The following is a 24255-nucleotide window of genomic DNA, read 5'->3' as shown; positions in this document are numbered from 1 at the left end:
CCTTTTTTTATTTATTTCATGTCTTTATTTAAAAGGAAATGAATTGTCTTGAACAAAAGGTAGGATGCATCACGTAAACAATCAACACTGAACACCATCAGCAAGACACTGGAAAAAGAGCATAAAGCTGCTCCATATCAGCTCCATTGAAAGATGCCTACAAGCAAGACAATGGAGTATGATGAACCAAAGTGTAATACCATTTTGTTATTCTGCCTTTCTTTGATGACTTACAGAAGTAAAAACAGAATCAAGGCACAGTTTTCCATGATATTTTATTTACATTCTTTTGACTTAAGAAAATATTTACCTCTGATGTAAAGTTAAAAACTGTTTATCTTTTCAACCAGGGTACAGATTAGGTGCTACATAAACCATTCCAAAAGTAACTCCTCTAAAGCCACAGCATTCATTTATCTTTTCCTCTGGTGCCTACATACTAACAGATGGAATGACATGTTTTGGGTCAGGGGGCTTTTCCACCAAGCAGAACAAGTCAATTTACATTCTCATCAAGATCTAGCAGTCTGTGTTTGAGTTTCCTTTATTATATTGTTAAAGTATTCTACTTTAAAAAAATACTAATTTACCCTGTGAAAAGTAAATACTTGAACCTTATCACATCTTTTTTTAAGGCTCTAGGCCAGACTGTCCTAACCAGAAAACTCTTTGATTTACTAAATCAAGAGCATAGCTGGTTTGATGTTGCATAAACTCCCACCTAAATACTTAGTGAGTCAAGTACAACTCACCCACATCAGGTGCCAAATTCACCCTTCACTTGCGCTCATGTAATGCCCCAGACAAGGGGAATGCACAGCCTGGGGAAGGCTGTTCCCTGCGGGCTCTGGAATTACCGTGCTGGATGACAAAGGGGATAAGCAACTATGAAAAATTAAAGATGAAAAACAAAAGGACATGCAACAAATTCAGCTTAAAAAAAATACCACTAAACTGGTATGCAAAAAACACAAGCTAGAATAGAGAAAACATTTTCTTAGTAAGTAAAAAATTCTATGATTCAGTGAACATAAAAGTTATAAAGCAATCCTTGAAAGGGTGAAATGGGGGCAGATAATTATCTGGCCATTATTTCAGGAAATCTTCATGGCACCAAGAGGATTTCATCAATGTTTGAGGGGCATTCAAACACTTGGAGAGTCGTGGGAGTGTCAGAGCACAGAAGAGAATCTCACTCAACAAGCAGTATACATTTCTACACACATGCAACACTGCACTATCAAAGATACACTTACCCTGTAAAACACTCATCAAATGAAAAAAAATTTCCTAAGTAGTGAAGGTTGTTGTAAGGAAATTAAAGGAAAATATAAATTGTTAAAATGGCTGAGGAATCTCTAGAGGCTACAGGTGGCATGAGTTATTAATTTGTTCTGGGCTTCTATTATAGCATTTAAACTGGTGGTCCTACAGAGAACTCACAGGTATTCCTACACCAATTAGAAAGATCCATTTCCTGCTTACCTATCATAGAACAACATAGGATTACGAACAAATAACCTGCAACAAAGACTTTTAAAAATTTTTTAAACCAGATGGGAATTAAACCAATCATAACTTAGAAATAAAAAGATATCCCAAAAGACATTCTGACCAGTAGAAAACAAACCACAGGCTAAGATGCTACACAGAGGGGCACACAGTTTTGAGAAGCTACATGCTAAAAGCATATCAACTAATAGAAGCTGATTTTGTTTTGGTTTAGAGGTTTTTTCCTCTAGTGAAATATTCTAAGTAGGAATTCTCAAGAAATATTGTAAGTAGGAATTGGCAAGGTCATTGGATGATCACAGTGGAAGTCTTTAAGATAACACTGAAGCAGAAGAAAATGATAGCCTTTTCATTGGTGCTTACTAGAGAGGCCACTGGGGGATTTTTGTATCAGAAATAAGATTAAAGTTCTGCCTGACACCACTGTTACCATGTCAAACCTTAAATTATCTGCTCAAAACCACTGACTACGTCAGAGACAGCTTTTGTATCTACTAAAAACATGACTGGAGCCAGAGGAGCTGTTTAGGTGCCAGATGTGAAAGCTACCAGACACTAAATAATTGAGCTTATTTTCAACTTTTTCTTGCTCCAGACATGCCAGTAGAGCTACTCATATTTACTTCTTAAAGACTTAATTAACACTTCAGCCAAGAGTTACAAAAATAAAGTTTGGTTCTGTTTAACCAATGGAATCTCATTTCAAGACAACCAGACCAATCAAAGGGGTCTTGTCTAGGTACAAAGTTTGAAGACAATAGCAAGTCCAGGAGAATTCAGAAGTGAATCTAGCAGACAGTTTGTCAGGCTGAAAAACCTGATGATGAGCAGAGTAGCCTGAAAAATCACTCAACTATAACACAAGTCAATTCTTCCAGTCTTAATCAACACAAGCCATACATCCCATGGCAGACAGAATTCACAAGCCCACACATCCTTTCCCCCACCATCCCTCCCAAGCCACTGACACCTGTAGGTGCTCCAGTCCCCACAGGCAGTGAAACTGTGCCAAACCATGGCTTCTGAACTGCAGCATACAGTCACTGCCCAGCATGAAAACACAAGGCTCTAAAAATCAAAACTGGGAAGATACAAGTTTTGGTCAAAACCATATGTGAGCCCAGAGCAATATAAGAGAAAAACACAACGTATCTAAGTCAACCAATATGATTTATGTCACCCAGAGCAGTAGCACAGGACCCGCACTCCACAAAGCCAGAGCCTGACAGTCATTGAACAGTCTGACTTTGCCCCATGCATCACAATTACAGCAACACCTGTGGTAAATTACTAAAACCCAGAGTGCTCAATAACCCTTAACACATTTCATATTTTATTTTTTAATGCATGGGGGCAAAAGGGAAGGGTAACACAAGTTTTTTTTTCCCAAGAAAATTTACCTAGAGACAGTTTCTCCAAGCTTCTTGGCTTTCCCTACAGAAACTGATTTTCCAGCTATCTGCCAGCAGATGTTTACATCCTTTTGTTGCATTCTAATACACTGAATTATTTACTGTGGCAAGATTTGCTGTGTAGAGGCCTGATCTCATTTGCTATACCTGCAGGCAAGGCAAGATGGACAGTGAGCATTTGGGAGAGGGCCCTGTTCTTTCCCCACATTGCCAAGGTTATAGTTCAAGGACATCTCCAAAAACATCTTTCACCACCATCACCTAAATTCTAGAGCTACATGAATTTTATAGTTTTGCTTGGCCGATGTCAGTTCTGCACAGAAAGTGGAAACTAGACATGCTTGTAGCCCAAAACTCTGGCATTGCTACCAGATGACTGAGGCTTTATAGGGGAGATGTAGCCACACAGTTTGTTGTGCAGCTTCATATTCCCCCTTGTCTAATACCAAATGTTCATTAGTAGGAGCAGATTCAGTGTATTAATTTTCAAGTTCATCTTCAAAAAATTCTCTTACATAAAACAATCATGATTGATGGAGGCAGCAAAATGGAGGAAACTGCAAAAGCAGAAGGTACCAGACCAGCTGCAGATACACCCATTCTCTTAATTCTAACCAGCCCTGCGTTGTCTTCCAGTTGTCAGATCCATAATTTTAAGTAAAAACAAGACTGCTTTTTCTGCTGCTCATAATTCTATATTCATAAGAACTCATGTCCAGAAACAAAACTCACCTGACACCATCACTGAGTTTCGCTGTGGCCCTGAGAAGAGCTTATGCTTTGAGCCAGGTACAGCCAGCATTCAACAATACCAGACTTGATTGCTGTCCCTGTGCAGGCTGTTGGCTGACAAAGGCAACTCACAGTATAAAAAAGTTCCTGAACCCTTGCAGGCCACTCCAACCTGGCTTTTGTTTCTCATGTCTGTAGCAAAAACTCAGTAGCACACATTCCACACTTCCGTAAATTCATGTGTGAATGAGAAAACGCACTGGTGAGAACTTTCAGAGATTGTTCTATCATATTTTCACCTAAAAACGTGAGGAGCAAATCCATTGGACTGTTTGTTAAGTGGAAAGAGAAAATCCATATTAAAAAATTCCCATAGGACAACCCTGTATTAAGTGAATGCAAAAGTAAACATTATTATGTAAATATTAAATGAAACAGGAACCATGAATACTGAAAATAAAAGGATACAAAAGCCACTGTTTTAAAGGAACATGCATGTTTTGTTCTGATTATGTACTAGGCTATCCTTGTCTCCAGGGTTCTTTCACCCTCCAGCCAAGCTCCTCACCTGTCCCCACATGCCTATTTCCCCATTCCCATTGTCTCCTTTAACCTTCAATCTTCTTGCACCACCTGGCTGGGGCTCCATCATCCAAGGAAGTGGCATTCTCCTACTTGCCCCATCTGGTATTTGCTTAGCAGGGCAACAGAGGTGTGTGTCCTGTCACCACACACTGCTATGGTTCAAACAATGGCTAGTGCTGGTCCTGAAGTATTTTCATTGCACTATAGTCCTTCTTGTAATATAATTAATCCATTCTGAGGAATTAATCCAAAGATCTCTTGAATTACTCCCCTCAGAGCAAAGAGAAGTATTTAGAGTGAAATCAGAACATTTTTAGGAACATTTTAACTAAGACCATTTCTTAAGAATATTATATAGCTAAATGAAAAGTAAAAAATGCTCAAGGTACGGACTTGACATCATTTACAAAAGAGGGTAAATGTTCTAAAGCATAGTCTCTATTGCCAGGACACAGAGAGGCTGTGAAGCAGGGGCCTCACAGCTCCTGCAGGTTCACATTTAACAGAGTTCTCAGCCCCCAGAGAGAATTTGACTCCCAAATGAGCAATATACAATTAGCATGAGAATTAGCCAAAACTCCAGCAATAAAATTACTCCACGCACTGTATGGGAAACTGAATCTGTAGGCAGGGAAAGTCTGAATAATTTTTTTGTTATTGCTGTTGGTGTGTGTGGTTGGTTTATGGTTTCTTAGTGGTAGTGTTGGTTTATCATTAATGCACATCAAATCTGAGGAATTATTACTTATGAGTAGCTCATGTGCAGTACCATAACTCTCACTAAGAATAACACATATTCAAAGGGCAACAGTTCCTCCACACTGACAGTCATTTCTCAAGAGCGGCTGGAGAAGCATCCAGCAGATGACTTCTTAGATCACTGAACAGAAAGGAAAAAACTTCTTCTGTTGTCTAAATATTTTACTCAGCTGCCACTGTCACTCTTCTGGAGTTACACAAGTCTCCTGAGAAGTGGCTTGGGTCTAATCCATGGAGCCTCAGTCCTATGATCCCCCTTCTCCAACATATCCAAAATGCCACAGAGGTGAGGGAGGTGTTCAGTCCCTGCCTACCTACATATTTAACTTGCTTTTCTGCCTGAGGGCCTTTCTGTCACAAAACCCACGGAAGCATCATGCGAGTCAGAGTGGCAACAAGAGGAATGCTGTCCTTAGTTTGTCTTTCTATGGTCTCCACAGGTGGTCAGGACTTGGAGCCCCTTTACTACTGCTTAAAACTCTAAAATTCAAAGTTTTCTTCTGAAACATGTCACTTAATTCCACTGTAGGGGAGAGACATCACTTCTTGTAAAGCTCAAATCAAAGAGCCAATACATAGTACCAGCAATTACATTTACTATTTATTACATACTGTAACATATCACACAAGATGTAACATATTAGTAAAACACACTACTGCTAAACAGTTAATAGTGGTTCACACTGCCAGGAAGGAACATGATATACACCACAGCACTGTGCTAGTTACTATGAGAGTTGCCATCCTGAATTAGTTTGAAGGTCCATCAAGCATGGTATTGACTGACACCAGTATCAGATGTTTAAGGAGGGAGTCCCTATGGGGGCAATTATAGACTAATTTACCCATCAGGGAAATTCTTCTTTAAACTCCATCAATTATACCCTGAGGCATAGGGATTTAGATCTCATGGTTTTAATCCTTTCTAACTTAACTCTAGGTTATCTTATTACACTTATAAATGCTTAACCCTTTTTCAAAGCCTACTAAGCTTATTTCTCTTAGCATAACAATTATAAATTATGCATAACTGTCCAAACACGTAGATAGACACAACAAAAATACATGCTAACTTGAAAATTGTTAATGGGAATTGCATAATAATCCATCATATGTAGCATGGAAAATTCAGCAGGGTTGATCACTAAGAAACCTATCACTAACATTCAACTTAATGTCTTCCAGCAAACTTCTGTGGATTAGATAAAAAAACTGCATCTAGAATGGTAAAGTTAAGTGTCAAACATCAAAAATAAAGCAGCTTGCTATGTTCTCACCCTATCAGTAAGCCCATTTATATGGCGTTTCCTATGTTACAGTATCCAGTACGTCATCCAGCTTCTCAACACACAGCCACAGATGGAAGTCTGTTTTGTCAGACCTGTAATTCCGCAATTTCATGGAGAATAACACACAGGACTGCTGTGGAATTTGGTAAGAGACCCTGCATTCACATGGAAAGCAGAGAAAATGTCTTTGGCATCCCCCTCAGTGGCCCCTTGACAGGAAGGCTGTACACAGCTGAAGTTTCCTGCTTGCTGCAGAGCTGCTGGAAATGTACTGAGGTAAGGAGGCATGGGAATCACATCACTGTAGTAACTTTGCTAACCAGCCTGAAGAGTTGAAAAAGAAAGGCTTATAAAACACAGAGGCAGAGGTCCTGTCTGTTCTGTACATGATAGGACATAGGAATTCAGCATGAGCAGTAGGACTTGCCACCTGACCACACTGAGTTCTGGAAAACTGTTATATTAGATCTGGAGAAAAATCTGAAATTCCCATAATTAATCCCACACAAACACAAAAAATATTAAAAAAATTTTTTAGTTAGTCTGAAACCATACGTCCGCTTTCTAAGGACACAAAAGGGAGTCTGAAGTTGATTAAAACATGAGCAAATTTTTCTCCAGATAAGGCTACCAGGGTGAGGGAAGGATTTTCTGGATACAACTTAAATACACTTCAAGGAATAAGACTCAGCTGCTCTCTGACTGTTGCAACTGCCAATATTTTCAAGTGTTTCCTGCTCCTTTCCTACTTTCACCCTGGGGACTTGATGGATGCCCAGCTACCATTCCTAGGAGCCATTCACATCTTCTAAAGCACCTGCTCTCAACAGGGCTGTTCTCTGCTCTATTGTGCACAAACATAAAACACAGACCCCCTTCCCCACTCAAACCTCAGTCACTCCATACCAACATCTACAGGCAGGCAGGCACAGCAGAGACTCGTTGGGAAGGGGAGGCACTTGCCTCTCCCATGGCTTTTTTACTGTGCATAAATTATTCCTTCTCTCTGCCAGAGAGATCAGGTAGACTCCATTCTTGTCCACAGTTCTCAGAAGCCAAAAGTTAACATAAAACTTCCCATAAAATGCCTGCTTTCTAACACAGCAGAAATTAAAAACCCCTGTGTGAATAATTGATGTCACGGCTCACCGGATGAAGAACCAGAAGTATTTCACATCAGTCCCAAAACTTCATTTATCCTAAATGTCATGCAAGATGAAAACATTTGTTTCAGCTCAAGTGCCCCTACCCCTTTTCCTATATAAAAAGTTGTTTGGTTTGGGATTAGGGGTTTTTGTTGGATTGGAGGAAGGGATGGATGATGGAAGTTACAGCAGTCAGGGGATTTTAATAAAAGCTAAGGAACTAAATGCTTCAAAAAAACAATTTGCCACTGGTTGGAACCATCACAGTTGTCACAGGAAATCCAAGTTCACATTCCCAAGCTCAAGCAAGCACAGAACAATCTGAGCCCAAGTATTCTATATCATATTCCAGTTTGCATCCAGGAGTCTACAATTCCTAAGGATGGAAGGATGCACCAGCAGTATCTCACACCATCTTAGCTGGCTCTCTAATCAGCACTCCAGTCCTGACTTGTTTTTCTTCAACTGCAACCACTTCCTGGATTAGAACAGTTTAAGGATAATCTCATGGGAACCAACACTGATTTTTTTTTTTTTTAGTGACTACATTAAGGGGGGGAAAAAATCACCTAATATGAAACTGAAGCTGTAATTCTATAAAAGTGATGAGCACAACTTCAGAAGGAGCATTAGAGAATAACAGGATTCCTACTATGGGTAAGAGATTTTAGGATAGAATAGGCCATACCAACCATGAGGGTGCAACTGAACAGGGGAGCATTCAAGCAACTTGCTCACACAAGACACCTTCCCTCTGTATCAGGTACCAAAATCCTGCTTGCACCTGCTCCTCTGTGCCTGGAGAGCTGCTCACTAAAAGAATTGCTACACCAGGACTACTGTATCACCACCCCCAAAAAGCACTCCAGGACCTGGGGGGATGCACAGCAAACACCAACAGAAGCAAGATTGTGGCTACTGGAAGTACCACAGGCAATTCCAGATACAATGTTTTGTTGTTTACCAACAGAATGCTATTCAAGTCAAAAAAGCATTTTAGATGTAGCACACTGATTTCTGACTACATTCTACCTATTTAAAACAGCGTCTGCCAGTCACAGAGAAATGAAAAGGTAGCTGCTAGCACTCCAGTACTTTTCATCTCTGAAGCAGTAAGAATATTATTTAGGAACATCATTATTGGCAGCATTTCAAAGCCATTCAGTGCCAGAGTTTTTAAAATCCCATGTATAATTAAATATCTTCTGTCGCTGGCTGGAGTGTAAGACAGAAGGGAACAGTGCAGACAGATTCCAGTCCCCTGACTAAGGGGTCACTGGGAGGCACAGTTCACCAAACCTGCTTTTTACAAAGTCAGAATAAGCCTAAACATGATTTTTTCCCTTAGTTATTATTGGTAGCAAACAGCTTATATTTTGTTACTCAAAGACCTAAGATAAAACACCTTTCCCTATGGGATAGCATCTAGCATCTGAATTCTAGTTGCTCATCCACTACAAATATCCTTATCTTTCAAATACTTGACAAATGTTGCGTTTCGCAGCAGAAAAATCCCTTTTTTTCTAGTCCTAACAGGTTTCCCAGCACAGACACCACACTCCCTCTCAATGATCCTTTGATAGGCTTTCCAATTCAGTCTGCTCTGGTCGATGACTCCCACTCACCCCAACTCCACATCTGACCACCTCTGAAGGTCTCTAGGGAGCTGCTGTACACTGAGCTAAGGCTCCCAAGGCAGCAACCGAGTGACAATAAACAGAGGAGGGAAATCCTTTTCTAGTGACACAGACTAAGTGACTCAAAGGCAATTCAGAGGCATTTTTATCCTCTCCTTACAGAAATACATTAACACACTGAGGCTCTTAAATTAACCCAAAATGTACAGTGGTGTGAAGTTGTACGATATATGCCTGCTGGTGTCCCAGACACTGCAGTAGTGGAAATGCTGCAGATGTTACTTTTCAGCAATCATCTTAGGCAGAATGATGTTTGAGCATGAGATGTTTAAAAATTGCGTTTTTCAAGGGCAAATTATTGTACTTAAAAACACAGAATAGAACCAGGGAAGTGCTGGTCCAACCTGATATCACACTAATATCAGAAGAGAAATACCTGGCATAAAACTACACCAAAAAAAAAAAAAAATAGAACAGAAAAGAGCATCTGGATCTAGACAGGACTGCACTACAGCTGAAATGCCATGTATCTGTGCACTGAATGACAACCCTCAAGTCTGTCTATACTCCTCAAGAAAAAAAAATTGAAGTCCAAAATTAGTTCACAATTTCTACTTTTGTTCACAGCACAGTTATGCAGTAAATTAAAATAAGCTGTGAACAGCCAGACTTTCCTTTCCATTTGTCTGATTCCAGAAGAATGGATTCCTCACAAAGAAAACCCTCATCAGTGTTGCAAGCAAGGTCCCCTCACCAACTGTAGAAACAAATCTCCACTTTTTAAACTAAGACACAAATAATGAAACTTTCATTGACTCCACTCCATTAGCACACCCAGGGAACCCAGACAGGTGAGGAGGTGAGAACAGATCCATGTCAGAAGCAGCATATGCTTCCTCACACATTACACCTCAGGCACCTGTCCCAGCAGCTTTGCTTCATCTGCCATGCTCCTCACAACCAGATCCACATCCAGGCTGTTCACAGGAATGGATCTAGCTTAATTCAATGGACAGAGGATGTTCATAAAGACAGAGATTATATTTAACATCTACATTACTGGAAACTTCCTTTATAGCCTAATTCATCTTTCAGATAACTGAAAACTCCTTAACAGAGGCTGAACATGCTAGTCATGCTCAGAGAGGGTTTTATTCTTACTTTCCACAAATAACACCAGGGCAGAGAGAGGCATTAGCAGCAGCAAAAAGGTTCTGTATTCCAATACTTTTCTTCCTCATCAGAAAAGCTGCTGGAAACATCAGGAACAAAGGAACTAACACTGTTACTGAAGTCCTACTCCAGCTTCAAGGCCTCACACCAACACACAGCTAAATAAACTGAGTTTCTCTAATAGGAAAAAATTAGAACAAAACACTGCACTGATCATACCAGTAACTAAATACACTTCAACCACTTCAGTTAAAGACCCAAGCTTGCAAATACAAGCCTTCAACATGAATTTCCAATTTCCTGGAAGGAGGGGGGAAATCACAGCTACAGAACAGCTGGATGTTCTAATTACTGCTGCATGAGCACTGATTTTGGGAAGGCTTCCAGCTTCTGCAAGCCAAACAACACTTACAGGTGAAAAGCTACAGCCCACTACCCTCAATATGCAGGTCATTCCAAATGAAATAAGCCCAGCTGTTTTCCCTTTGGTTCAGTGGAAGATCAGTTCACAAATTAAATCTTTTCCTGCAAAGCAACAGCAAAGTGTAATCAATTTTGTGATGGCAGAATACAAAAAATGTTCATTAGGCAAGGGGGGGAGGGAAGATTTAGCTAGCAGCCGTAATATGGACAGGGTAGCACTAGAGTTGCCTGTCTCTGTCAAATTAAAGTCTGAAAATATGAGGGGGAAAAGGATCATTGGAGAGAATTATTATACAGGGAAAGATGAACAGGAATCTGATAATACCCCCAAACAAAATTACTCTTTTTATATCTCAAATGTCACAATTTTGTCAGGAAGATCAAACTTAGAGATTAAGCACAAGCAAAAAAGATTCTGGAATACTCTTGCATTTTCCACTTTTGGATCCTTAGCACCCTTAGCCCAGAGTAAGCAGCAAAATGATTTATCACAACAACAGATAACCTAACAGCAAAAAATTCATTGTGGAAATTTTTAAAAACTAATCAAGACCTATGTGAAAGTATAATGACTTTGGATTTTCCATTGTCCCCCTCTCTTCTTCCCTGTGAGGAGGTTAAGCAGAGAAGCCCCTACTCACTGGCAGGCAGGTCTCTGTTACAGTGTAAGTCCCCATTGCTCTCACAGCTGATGTACCACTGGAAAAATTAACACAAAGAAATAGGATTTCATTTCTGATTTCATTTCACCCTCCAATTTTACACAGATTTCAGGGTTAGTAATAAAGGCAGAGAAAACTGACTCAAGACATTTTCCCCAGGTGAGATTGGCACACTTAGTGAGATTACACTTCAGAGTAATGAGCTCAGTAATTTTCTGTTAAGTTGTACATTGGCTGCTCTGCACATGGGCATTGATTCACCTGTTTTAAATTACCTGAGTCATTCTTATGTCCAAGTGCTAAAAACCAACACCAATCACATGTAAAGTCATGGGACCAAACAGTCCCTTGGGAAATGCCAAACTGCTGCTCACCACGAGAGCAAGGCCCCTGCCTAAGGAACAGAGCTTTGGGTGCTGCAGTGATGGAAAGAGTTGCTAACAGACAGGACAGATGATGGGAGCCCCTTGGAGCTGCCTTGCAGCAGCCAGTGCAAGTAGTACAAGCAGCCTCCAGATTCTTTATCCGAAACCTAGGAGCATCTGGGGAAAGCCACATTTCAGCAATGCAGTAGAAAGGCACCATCGTTCCTGCTGCTTATCTGCAGGAATCTCCTGGGAGTGCTTCTTGCTGCATAAACTGTAATTACAGGGGCCTAATCAGTAAATTCCATGTTATGTTTCATCTCTTAAATGTCTACATTACTTTCAATTCTCTCTCATAATAGATCTGAGTGAATATGTAGAAAGAGAATAAGTGAAGAATTTACCAAGGGCACCCCTCAGAATGGAGTGGGCTCATTTCCAAGGCCACACAGAGAAGTGAAAGGACATAATACTGTAAATGAACCACGGCTTCAGTCACCTAATACATCTGCAGCAACTGTTTTGGCACCATGTCTCTGAGCCAACAAAGACTTTACTAAACAACATTTGAATGCACAATTTCTTTTTTTAATGACTTCCATGGAGGCTACTATGACATAGTGGCTGTATAGGGATGGGAGAGAAGTTTCAATTATAGATGTTCTTACTCTATTAAAAAAAATCCTTGCTAGTCTCTGTCTACCAGTCTAGTGAAGTAGCCAATTTGGAAATGAACCTTGTGTGAATACCACAGCAGTCTGAGCACTCTGGTCACCTTCCATCATTTAGCAAAGCCTAAAGTCCCCAAGTGCAAAACCAGCCCATGCACAGTATGTTATGCATTACCTGTTTATATATATTCTGTATTATACTGAATCCCTGAGGAACAGTCATGTTTATAATGCTGCAGTTTGGAAGGCAATTCCTTCCAGCATGCAAAAACAAAGCAAAGGAACCTAATATTTGTTCTGCTCCCTGACTGATGTTCACCTTTCAAACAGAGACCTCCTTTGACACATAGCAGAGGAAAGAGAATGGTGGGGATTTTCATTATTTTTTTTTAAGATTTTATTTCTATACATTACTTAGTAGGGTTTTTAAGTATTGCAAACTAAATTCAATATTCAAGTAAAATAGAAATTAGTCTTAGAGATACCATCTATATATATAGGGACAGACTTTTGAGAATTTATGCTTCAGCAAATTTTTGGAAATACCAGCCATATTGCCATGAAATTGTTACTTCCCCCATCTTTCTCATGAGGTTGCACATTAGTCAGAGTCTTGAACCCATCTGTGGAACAGCCTCTACTGCCTGAATAGATTTGAATCTACATCTTTCAGGTGAATGCTCCAATGTCTGCTATGAAGCTGTCCTATGAATGTTTAAACAGGCATTTCACACTGCTGGTACTAGAAAAATCCTTCCTTAATCAGACTTCAGGTGTCTGTGGCCCCTTTATTGATGTTCCTTGCCCTTTCCCAAGCCTAAAGGGAATAAAGTGGAAAATCTCAACCACAATCTCACACCCACCCAAGGAGACATCCTGTCAACCTAAGCTGCACCTGGAAAACAACACATCAAACTGAGCTCATCTTAGCAATTTGCATATTTAAGTGCTTAGCTCATGTTATGCCACTCTCTACACATTCAAGTTGATGTGCACTCAAGATGACCTTTGTACTTCTGATCACAGAAGAAAATATCTTCAGATTTCATAATGTTCAGCACTCCACAAGACTAATTCAGATGACATTCAAAACATTCAGCACTGTGATATGACAGATAAGCCAGTTACACATTGCTCTTCACCCACCATACAACATTTTTTATGATTTCTGTTTCTCCCCCAGCTTTCACTTCTCATGGAGTTGATAGCTGAAGCCCACAGAGCCAGCCAAGCTTTGGGCACACAGACAAACACATCATGGAATCACTGCAAAAGTATCTTCTATTTCACTACACTTTGCATCCCAAGATTTGCTGCAACTCTTCTACACCGCTCAACATGAAGCAACTCATCAGGGAACAGGATAAAAAAGGCACCCAGTAGCAGAAAAATAACCCAGACCATCCCATCAGAGCAGTAATTTTGAGCTATCTAGAAATATTATTAGCATTCTAGAAGAATCTCAAAATACTAATGGATTAATTGCTCATAGAAAACATATCTGGAGTGAGAAATTTATAAATAGATTTCAGAAATCCTTTAATACCACCTCACTATTGATACATATCCAAGGGTGGGTTGGATGGGGCTTTGAGCTACCTGTCCTTCGGAAATGTCCCATGGCAGGGGAATTGAAGCCATATGGGCTTTAAGGTTCCTTCTGACACAAACCATTCTATGATTTCATGATCCAGTACTTAGCCACATATGAACTAATTGTTGCAACATAAAACCTAAGGAACATTCTTATATTTTAATTGTTTTTACATTTATACATTCATTCTGGAATTAAAAATGAAAAAGATTGATGTGGGACACAACCCATCTCCTTTCATCATATCTGCAAAGTTATAAAAGGGATTACTCTTCAGTACAGTTTCTTGTGTGCAGGTGGAATTCTGTGCTCTGATTCCTCAACAGCTTTGAGGAATATAGTCAGGAATAAACCCTGTGAATGCAAAAAAGAAACTGGCCTGTGAATATTTTGATCACAACTTTTTTCATCAGAAGCACAGAATGTTATTTGATTATTGAATACTTTTCACTGATTACAGCTATAATCATAATGGTAGGCATGCAAAAAATAAAGTAGAGCCAGACTAATGAGAAACTGCCACCAATACCAACACAAAAGCACTGAATAAAAAGTAGTGCTGAAAAATTCTTGACATAGTTCTCCTGATGCTGACTCACAATCATATTCCCCATTATATGTGTAAATATATTTACTTTGCCAATACAGTGGCCACAATAACACACACAATTGGTTTGACAGCAGCAATAGGTTTCTTGGCTTTCTCCCATGATTTACAACCAGAATAACAGTGTCACTTTCAGATGTGAAACAACAAAAAAAATTGAAATTGCTCAAGCTTTTTTGAGCTACGCTTAGGCACAAACTCTCCTCTCTCTCATTACATCATTCCAACTATCAGACAGAACTTCAGATACTTTCATTCAGCAATTACAAATCTTTCACTTTTTTTTTAATTGTCATTTAAAATATTAGCCATAATTTCCCTCCTAAACAGAAAAGTGAAAACACTCTGGCCACCATCTATCAAGAGTCTAAATAACAACTAGGCAAATTAAATTGCATTTGTCTTCTACTTATTTTCATTGCTTTCCAGTGCTGCCATTAGCCAATAGGATGCAGTTGAACAGGAAGAAAAAACACATTTAAAAATGTATCAAATGCATTTGAACATCATTAATTGATCCCAGCTATAATTAACACGCAAAAAATCATAGTTGATGAGACCAAAAACATTCAAAGCAATACTAAGCATTAATTGACTCCATACCCAGTTTTTTCCATCTAAAGAAACATTAGTCATGTGTTAGACTCATGAGGACCCAAAATTTGAGTACCCTGACAAAGGATGCAGCAGATTCCTAACTTTATGTAAGTTTGAGGAGAGACTGTAGAACTAAATGAAAGAGAAACTCCAAAAGGTAGTTAAATAGTAGGAGCCATCTCACTTTGACTGTCTCTGAGCTGCAAGCTATTGAAAAGCTATCAAGAGTGTTTGGGCAAAGTATTCCCATGTACCTGCCTAATTGTAAACTCTTTAGCCATCCATTTCTGGTCACTGCTGCAGACAATAAGTAGGCAAGGTGAACCTTTAGTCTGCAACTGTATAATTATTCTGATGTTTATGTCCTTACAATGGCATCATTGTAGTGCAGACTATCATAGCAATATTTTACTGTGCATGATCAAGGAGACCTGCAGAAATTCATCAGTGTAAGCTTTAGCACAGAGTTCATGCCCAGAGTAAATTAATGAATGGCCAGGAGGCCAGGAAAATTTGCCAGTGTTAAACTCAGTCCTGCTGTGACTGGACATTTTCTGGCACCTCAACTAAAATTGGTGGAATCCAGCCATAAATATGCTGAGTTTAAGAAACATGGGTCAGCAGGAAGCATTTTAGGTGCCCAGCTTTGATACAATGGAAGCACAGCCTCAAACCTCATATTGTTTATGGAGCATATGCGAGAAAATGTAAAAAGCACATAGAAAACAAAAGACATGAGAGGTAAGGCTTTTTTGCTTGTGCCTTTTTTGTAATTTAGAACCCATCTTCAAAGCCAGGATTTTAGACACTTCTCATACATAATTTCTGGCAAGTGCACTTACAGCATCTTGTTGACATTTCACAGCTATACCTCAGTAAATACTTCAGGCTGTCGGTGATTATTTATTGTTAGACATACATCTACCACAGAATATTTAATTTCAGCAAAATATTATTCTGGGTTAGGAGGCCTAAACAGGGACTACTCTATAAAACACTACATGTAATTCAATATGACAAGCAGAAAACACTCAACAATTGCCCTGTAACTGTCTAGTGCAAGCTGCTCTACTCTTTGATCTTTTAAATCAAAATGGCCATGGCCACATATAAAACTGTATATTCCTTCACATCAGTTCCTACCCATTAACATATTCATTAGTATTCAGATCAGTCAAAAGTTTAACATTCTGCATCATTGTATGGTGCTTGACCCTGCACTCCAACATAAAAACTGGCATAGATCTATGTTCTTTTATGGAATTTATCAACACTGCCAACCATGACTATGATAAAAAATAAATAAATCACATACCTTGGGACCCCTACCCTCTCAAAATTTTGACTTTTCAACCATACTGTTCCTCAGTCACATCCATAACCAAAACTTCAGGCAGCTTTCTTGGGAAACATCATTTCTATGTCTATTTGATGATTCAAGGTGTTTCATATGTTGCTTATTTTCAAAGCAGAAGATGACAACAATAACTGGAATTGTCTGAAAAGAAGTTTTACTCTCACACAGCCAAAAAAAAGCATGACCAAATTAACGTCCATATTGCTAAAGCATTATTCATGCTGGAGGATCACTCTGGCTTTCTCCGACACAATGGAAACTGTCTTTGGCACCAGTGAAAGAAAAAGATATGGATCTCTTTGGCAAGACCCACTGACCACTGAAGTCATCAGCCAACTTGCAGTTGGTGCGAGCTTTGTGTTACATTTTAGAGTCAACTGACAACCTGCTCCAGGTCAAAGTTAAAATACTTCTGCTGTTACAAGACTGCAGACCAACCTATTCCATTTCCATAATCCACGACAGAATTATCCACTCCAGTTAGGCCCATTAATTACTACAATAACTGATGCTAAACTCATTTACTAACTCAGCTCATTATAGGATAATTACAATTGCAATGCTTGCACAAAGAGGAACAGAGGCCCAAGGGCTGGAACAGGGTGTAAAGTGTCCCTTACTGGACATATTCCAGAACTGTCTGGATGAAATCCTGTGCTGTGGGCTCAAGGATAACCCTGCCTGAGCAGGGCAGTTGGACCAGGTGACCTGCTACGGTCCCTTCCAACCCATCCCATTCTGGGATAACCCCATTTCTGGCTTTCCAAAAACTGTAAATCCCAGACTGACATGGCAGCATCTCCTGACACCAGCTATGGCCAGCTGCAGCCACAAAGCAGACAGTGGCTTCCTGGGGCTGGCAAAGTCACAATAGCAACAGAAAACATCCCTGTGTGATAAGAAGAAAAAAGGCTGCTGACATTATTGCTCTGTGCCTGCTTTCATCTTCCTGCTGCTGCCCTGGGAGATTTTGCAGCAGTAAACCAGGCTGAGGGAACCCAAAGGCTCCATATTTCCCCTACATTCCCGTTGTCCCCCAGACAGCAGCTCTTTCCTAGTTCCACAAAGAACTGACATGTTTTGACCCTTAGACAAAATTGCATTCCTGGGGCAATACACCTCATGCAATCTCCAGCAGCCTGGAGTCAGCCCTCTCCCAGGTGTATGTTAACTACTGGGTGCAAAAGGCTAAACACACATGCATGTTACCCAAAGGCTTAGGCATTTAGAACTAAAACAGCAACACTTGAAACTTGGAAAGAAGTAGTAATTTGTAGGGCACAGAATACTGCACACCATGTCCCCAAACAGTAGCCCACATAAATAAAACCTATACCAAAAACTGGGGCTCTGGTGGAGGTTTTCACAAACAACCTCAAGGAATATATTTGCAATCCTTGGCTGTCATTTTGTTTCTATCATGACTCCTCATAAAGACATTCCTGAAAATGTCAATTTCAGAATCAACTCCTAAACTCTTAGGAAACAAAAAGCTCTATTATCTGTCCTTCACAGGCAATTGACAAAGTTTTGCACATTAAGTGCTTTATTGCCTCATGGCTAAAACTCTTCTTCCTTGCCTTCTCAAGATCCCCACACAAAATAAATGGTGACTATCAGGCATAATCTTTAAAACAAAAGTGAGTTCAGTAGCCAAGGCATGACCATTTCTATTAGCCTTTATATTTCAGTATCTTTTAATAGACATAATTTGTTCCTTGATTAGAGACCCATGAACAGCTACAAAAAGCTTGACTCAACTACTTGGACTTGGTTCTTTGTCTAGAGAAAAGAAAACTGTGATTGAGGAGCAGGGATTTCTCTAAGAGAGGAGAATTTTTCCATGTATGAAATTACTGGTGTTTATGCTGTGGATCCTACTCTTTGTTTTGCTCTAAAAAACATTTTCCCTTTCTTGCACTAAATCATGCACACACTGTGCGACCTGGCCTTCTTTTCAGGGAGCTGACTGCATTTGAATAAACAATAGCAGTCTAATGTTTATCAAGTCATTAATTCCTCATGAAAGCATACAGCTGTATAAAGAGCCTCTTTTCCTTAGAAAAATTCAAGTGTAAGTTATTAAAAAAGAAAGCAGTTGCATGACTGTAGATCTTGGAGATTAAAGATCATCAGGGCTAGCACATAAAGCAATCAAAACATGGAAAATTTATGTAAAGAGACATTTTTACTGATTTGTTACTTCTTTTCTGTACAACAGTTATATTTACATATGAATGTAATTCTGGATCAGAAATAAAATTTTATCCATTGTATTTTTAAGTGGCATTATAAAATAGTAAACCAGTAGGAAATTCTCAAACATATGCTTGCCTACAGCTTTTATAACAGTCAGTTTAGGGGGAGGGGGGGGATTTATCTCTGCATCTTGTCACTGTTCCCTTCATTATTATATCCCTTATATTCCAAAAACACTACAATGGTAAAAGTGTCTAAAAGTCCTTAAATATAGCAAATACAAAGCCTTATAACTGTATGCCGATGGAAGTTATAGAACTTTACCACAAACTTCAGTCAATTTTTTATTTCTCCTTCTGCAAATTTACACCCTGGAATGTCACTTTTCTGTTAATTTTAAGTTGTTGGTAAGGGTTGAAAGTAAATTATGCTTGCCCTACCAATTCCCCCTTTACTGTTGAAGCTCCTTGTCCCCTGAGTGCCTGGGAGGTGTTTTGAGCACTAACCCATCAGACAGACATTACAGAGACATCTTTGGTGTCCATAAGGCCACTGCCTACAATCAAGTACCTCAGCATACTGATCTGGCATTTCCAAGGCAACAGAGGCAGTTTGGAATAAAATTTGGACCCTGCCAGGAGGAGACTGAGGTTGTAACTCAATCAGTGCAAGCCTCCAACATAACAAAAGGCAGGTGGAGTTAAAGAAACACAGAGCAAAGGCAGAGAAAGCAAATCCTATCCTGGCAGCATCCCAGAAGGTTCAGTGAAATGTACATCAAGAAATGGGAAGTGGTCCTCTCTTACAGTTAAATAGAAAGGCTTCAAGCACATGCTAGAGGTATGTATCAACTCCCCACACTGGTTTCAGCTTTTCTCCTTTATCATTATGCAATAATAGATGCAGTCTAGATTCTGATTCCCTTGCTGATACTGAATAGCATCCCTGGCTATGTCAATACAAAGAATTCAGAATTCATATTCACCTGGAGGTGAATATGCAGCCTCAATGGATACTACATTGCTCTCCAAGCATTTAACTGGGTATATAAAATACTCTATTCTGGGATAAGTGCTGCAAACCCTTACTTTGATTTAGCCAAGTCACTCTACAAAGGCTTCTTTTGAGTTCAATGGGGCTGTGCATGGAGTGACACTTCAAAGTCAGAACAGTAGCAGCCAATCCAGTGCAATGAATGCCTTGCAATCAAACAAATATATAATTCAAAATTCCTTGGTCTCCAGACAGTATGGAAAGTTGTAAAATAAGTGGAAAACACAGCCTTTCTTCCCTTATTTTATGAAAGGCAATAAAGCCTCCTCTAACAGCAATGAGCCATTGCCATAAATCTAAATGGAGAAAGCCTGTTCCCTGAGCAAAGACAAAACAAGTTACTGTATATCACAGCAGAGGAAGGATCTAAAGATCAAAGGGTAAATACCATTTCCTGCAATGTGTTTTTCCAGGATACAGCTTACTCGGCTCCTAAGTTGTTCTACAGTAGAGAAAAAAAAGAAAATGAAAGGGTGGGAGAAGTGCATGTTTAGGCTCTGGTAGATAAACATCCAGATACCACAAATAGAGCCATGCTTGTGCAGTAGAAACAATGTACCTAGTCATATGAAGTGACCCCTTTATTGTTATATATCCCCCCCCCCAGTATTTAGTAGATCTTTAGGATCCCTTGAAGCTGAACAAATGAAAAGTGTGGCTCTGGACTCTAGCTCCTAACTGCATGCCTTGCTCTGCTGTGAAGAGCAGTGCTCACTTGATGGCTCCTGATGGCCTGTGGATAAAGGTCATTTCACCACTCTACTCCTAGCATGGCATATAGTTCTCTCCTTAAATATAAGAAACATCCTGTACACATCACAAAATAACCAGCTATAAATACAAAACCAATAGAAATTTTGTAAGGGCTTTCTGAAAGGCTTCAAATTCCAGCTCTTAAAGTTATCAAACTAAAGACTTTCTCTTCACTGCATTATATCCTTTACCTATATTGATGATTCCTTTGCATTACAATGCTGCAAAATTTTTCCAAGAGATTCTTACAGAGCCACAGGAAAGATCATGGATTCTCACAAAAATGCTGTGATAGGGAAAGCAACAGAAGTGATCTGGAGTCCTTCTCACACACTGAACCACTCAGAAATACCTCCCAGTACAGTTGCTTTGAGGGACAATGATGCCGCTCCCTTGCAAAGAGAAAAGATGGGATGAGGTAAATGTGCTGCCACTGTGGGAAGATGAAATGCCACACTGAACAGTGCTGCCTTTCAGCACACACAGCCAGGGGCTACAACAGCTTGAGGCCAGGCAGCCAGACCCTCCTGCCACAGTGCCAGGGAGAGCCCTGAGCAAGGACTCTGAGGCAGAACATCTTGGGGAGTGCTGAGGGGCCAGGAGGCAAAACTCATTTTTGAATTTCTGTTAGGACTACATAAACTGTTCTGTTCACCATATGGGCACAATTCAACAGTGAGAAAGAAGATCTCAGCTCAAAGACGGGATTGAGCAAATAATCATGGAAACTGTTGTTACTAGCCCCTTCAGGTAGGTAAGGGCTATAATCTAAACAATTCAGAGAGTCCTGCAAAAGCCAGTCATAAAGACTCCCTCAAAAGAAACATCATTAAAACAGTTTTGCATTCCTCCTTTTCTATTTTTGTCCCCTCCAGGAGGGAGAAACTGAATCTGCCCTGGTCTCCTAACACCAACCAATCGGAAAGGGCCATAGTCTACACTGATCTGAGGCACACACAACAGTGCTGGTCACAATTCAGAAGTCACCATGTAGACACTTCCCACCTGACTGACAGATATCCCTGTGGATGTAGGGAAAATAATTCTTGCCATGTGGTAAGTGTGGGTGAAGTTTGACTTTTCCAAAAGGTGTCTACCACAGGCAGCCCAGAGCAAAGACATTTCTTGGTTTGTTTTTACCCCAAAGTAAGAACCTGAGGTTTCTCTTGATTTATTTGCTTTCCCCTGACAACTAAGAACCACACTCCTTTTGTTCTGGAAGTCAAGGGCAGGTTCATCATCCATTCTCCTGCCAACCAAAGCTCTATGGCAGATTTTCCTGACTCAAGAAACAAACTACTTATCTCAATGAAGAAAGAGAGCCTCAGGTGTGCCCCAAGGGAGATATCCCCTGGTTTGGGAAAACAGCTAAGGATAGAATTTACCCTCATTTGTCAGTGTAGCTAGCAGTGGTAGGGACCCCTTCTTGCCTGTTCTTCACCTTATCAACTGTGCAAACCCTTAGGTACAAGAGGAAGCTTTGTAGGTGCTCCCCAGAGGGGCCTTGCAGCCACATGGCTGCAGCTCTCCTGCACCTGTCCTGTGATCACAGCCAACAAAGAACAGGAGGTCTCTGCACCACCCCTACTTTCAGCTGTGCATAAGCTGACAAACCATTTCTTTCTGTCCATGTAACATGTCTCTGCCTCTAGAAGCACAAATGCATCCCTCAGACCTTAGCCCTAGCTACTCTGGATAATGTTGATGAAGATGAACTGACATCACAATTAGCCTTCCTCTATCCTCAAGCTGCCAATAACTTGTACCAATATATTTAAATATAATCCATGCAGGAATCAACATTCTTTCTTAGCTTTATAGCACCTTTCCATCCACTGATTTTCATGCATAGGTTTTGTTTTAAAGGGCCAAAAATAAATCACAAAAGCCAGGGAAAAACATGGTGAAATTGAAGCTATATTGAAATGATATCAAGTAAATGAAACTTAGTAAAACACAATGACATTGCACATTGACATTAAGGTGTCTTTTTAAAATATCACAGCTGCAATCAGTTTTGGCACTGGAAGCCACAGATTCTCCCTGGCTTTATTTTTAGTGTCTTTTCTAAGCATTAAACAATTCAACCAACCACTTAACTCTAAGCATGTCAGTAGTCTCACTTGAAATGAAAGCTAAATGCTTTCTGAACATGAATTATCCTTAGTTCTCCTAAAGCCGTTCAAGTTGTATTTAAATGTAGAGAACTTTTAAACCTGCAAAAATCTAAAAGTAAACAATTTACTATCAGAGTTTATAGCAAGCACTTCAACTAGGCAATAATGTTGACATTCATTGGCTTAGCTCTTTATTTTATTGAGAAAATGTACAGAAAAACTCACTCCATTTACCAATCCTTTGGGAGACTTTCATTACTGGTCTTATATAACAGCAATTGAAGATAGAAACAAAATATTATTTAACAAGGTTTTATATGACAACATAAAGAGTGACTGCTAGCTGAGTGTTGATCCAGACAGGTTTCTGCCAAGGTCACTTCCCTGCCAAAATACACATCCAATAACCATACATAAATTTTATTTTTAATGAATAACCACTAAATGGTTGCATAAACAGAGTAAACTGTGGGTAACTGTAGGTTATAATGAATATGTGTTGTAGCAACATTACCAACACCTCACATAGGCTGACTGCAAGACAGTGTCACCATCACCAGCCTGTTGGTTGGTGGCAAACCAAATTATGTTGGAACACTTCAGTGGTTTCCCTTGGTGAGAAATCTACATCTTTGCAACATCAGTTTTCTCACTCCTGAAGCATCCCTCATATTTTCCTTTTTGGACATTTGGCTTTGGAAAGCTTAGAATTTGTAAAGGAATAGTCACTGACCTGGCAAGTCACTGAGGCAAGACTGTTCCCTATACCCTGCCCAAAATATGAACATGCTTATGTGCAGGACGTGTGGTCTGAAGTCTGAAATAGGAGTCTGAGATGTAAAAAGTCAGCTACCAACTCCTTGTGTGACCTTGGCCAAGTCTCTCAACACCCTTATCCTTCAGTTCCCTAACTGTGTAACTAAGAGAGGGATGCAGAGGGCTTTGTGAAGGTTATTGATTGATCACTGTTTGCAAAGCTGCCGAGGTGCCACTGGGAAAAAGCTTAAACTGAATGTGTTTAAAGGATCGATACATGTTATTGCATTATTATTGAAATAATGGTAAATACATTGTACCAAAAACCTGGGAGAAAGGAAGAGACAAACAGTTGCAGACCAGCCCACAAAAGAGGAATTACATTTGGCATGTGATGTCTCATCTTGTAGCAGCAAAGAGAGCACAAGAAGAACCTTTTCTAAGAAACGGTCTGATGCCAAGGACACTCAGCACCACCAGAATTAGGCATCCTCACGCTTCTCAAGGATTTATTTGGGAGCCACCCATTGAAATCTTCATAGTGGTGACCATTCATGTAATTTTGTTCAAAAAGCTGCCTTGTAATTTTCTTGTTACAAGATCCTTTTTTATTTCTATGCTTTCTTCAGCCACATGTATATTTAGCTAAATTCTGATTTCCCACCCATGCAAATGCAAGGGGCATTTTACACTTTTCTTAAGTACTGACACATTTACGACTGTAATTTCTCTAAAATGTCATTCAGCCAAGATTGATTATTTGCTGCATAGTGAGTAGAGGAAAGAAAGAAAGGAGCTGTCAAGCATTCTTGCTTTTCTCTTTGGGGTGGAAAAATAAGCTTATCTTAAGAAAGACA

Source organism: Melospiza georgiana, chromosome 10 (genome assembly GCF_028018845.1).
Source record: "Melospiza georgiana isolate bMelGeo1 chromosome 10, bMelGeo1.pri, whole genome shotgun sequence".
NCBI lineage: Eukaryota > Metazoa > Chordata > Aves > Passeriformes > Passerellidae > Melospiza > Melospiza georgiana.
Note: the sequence above shows the minus strand (reverse complement) of the source record.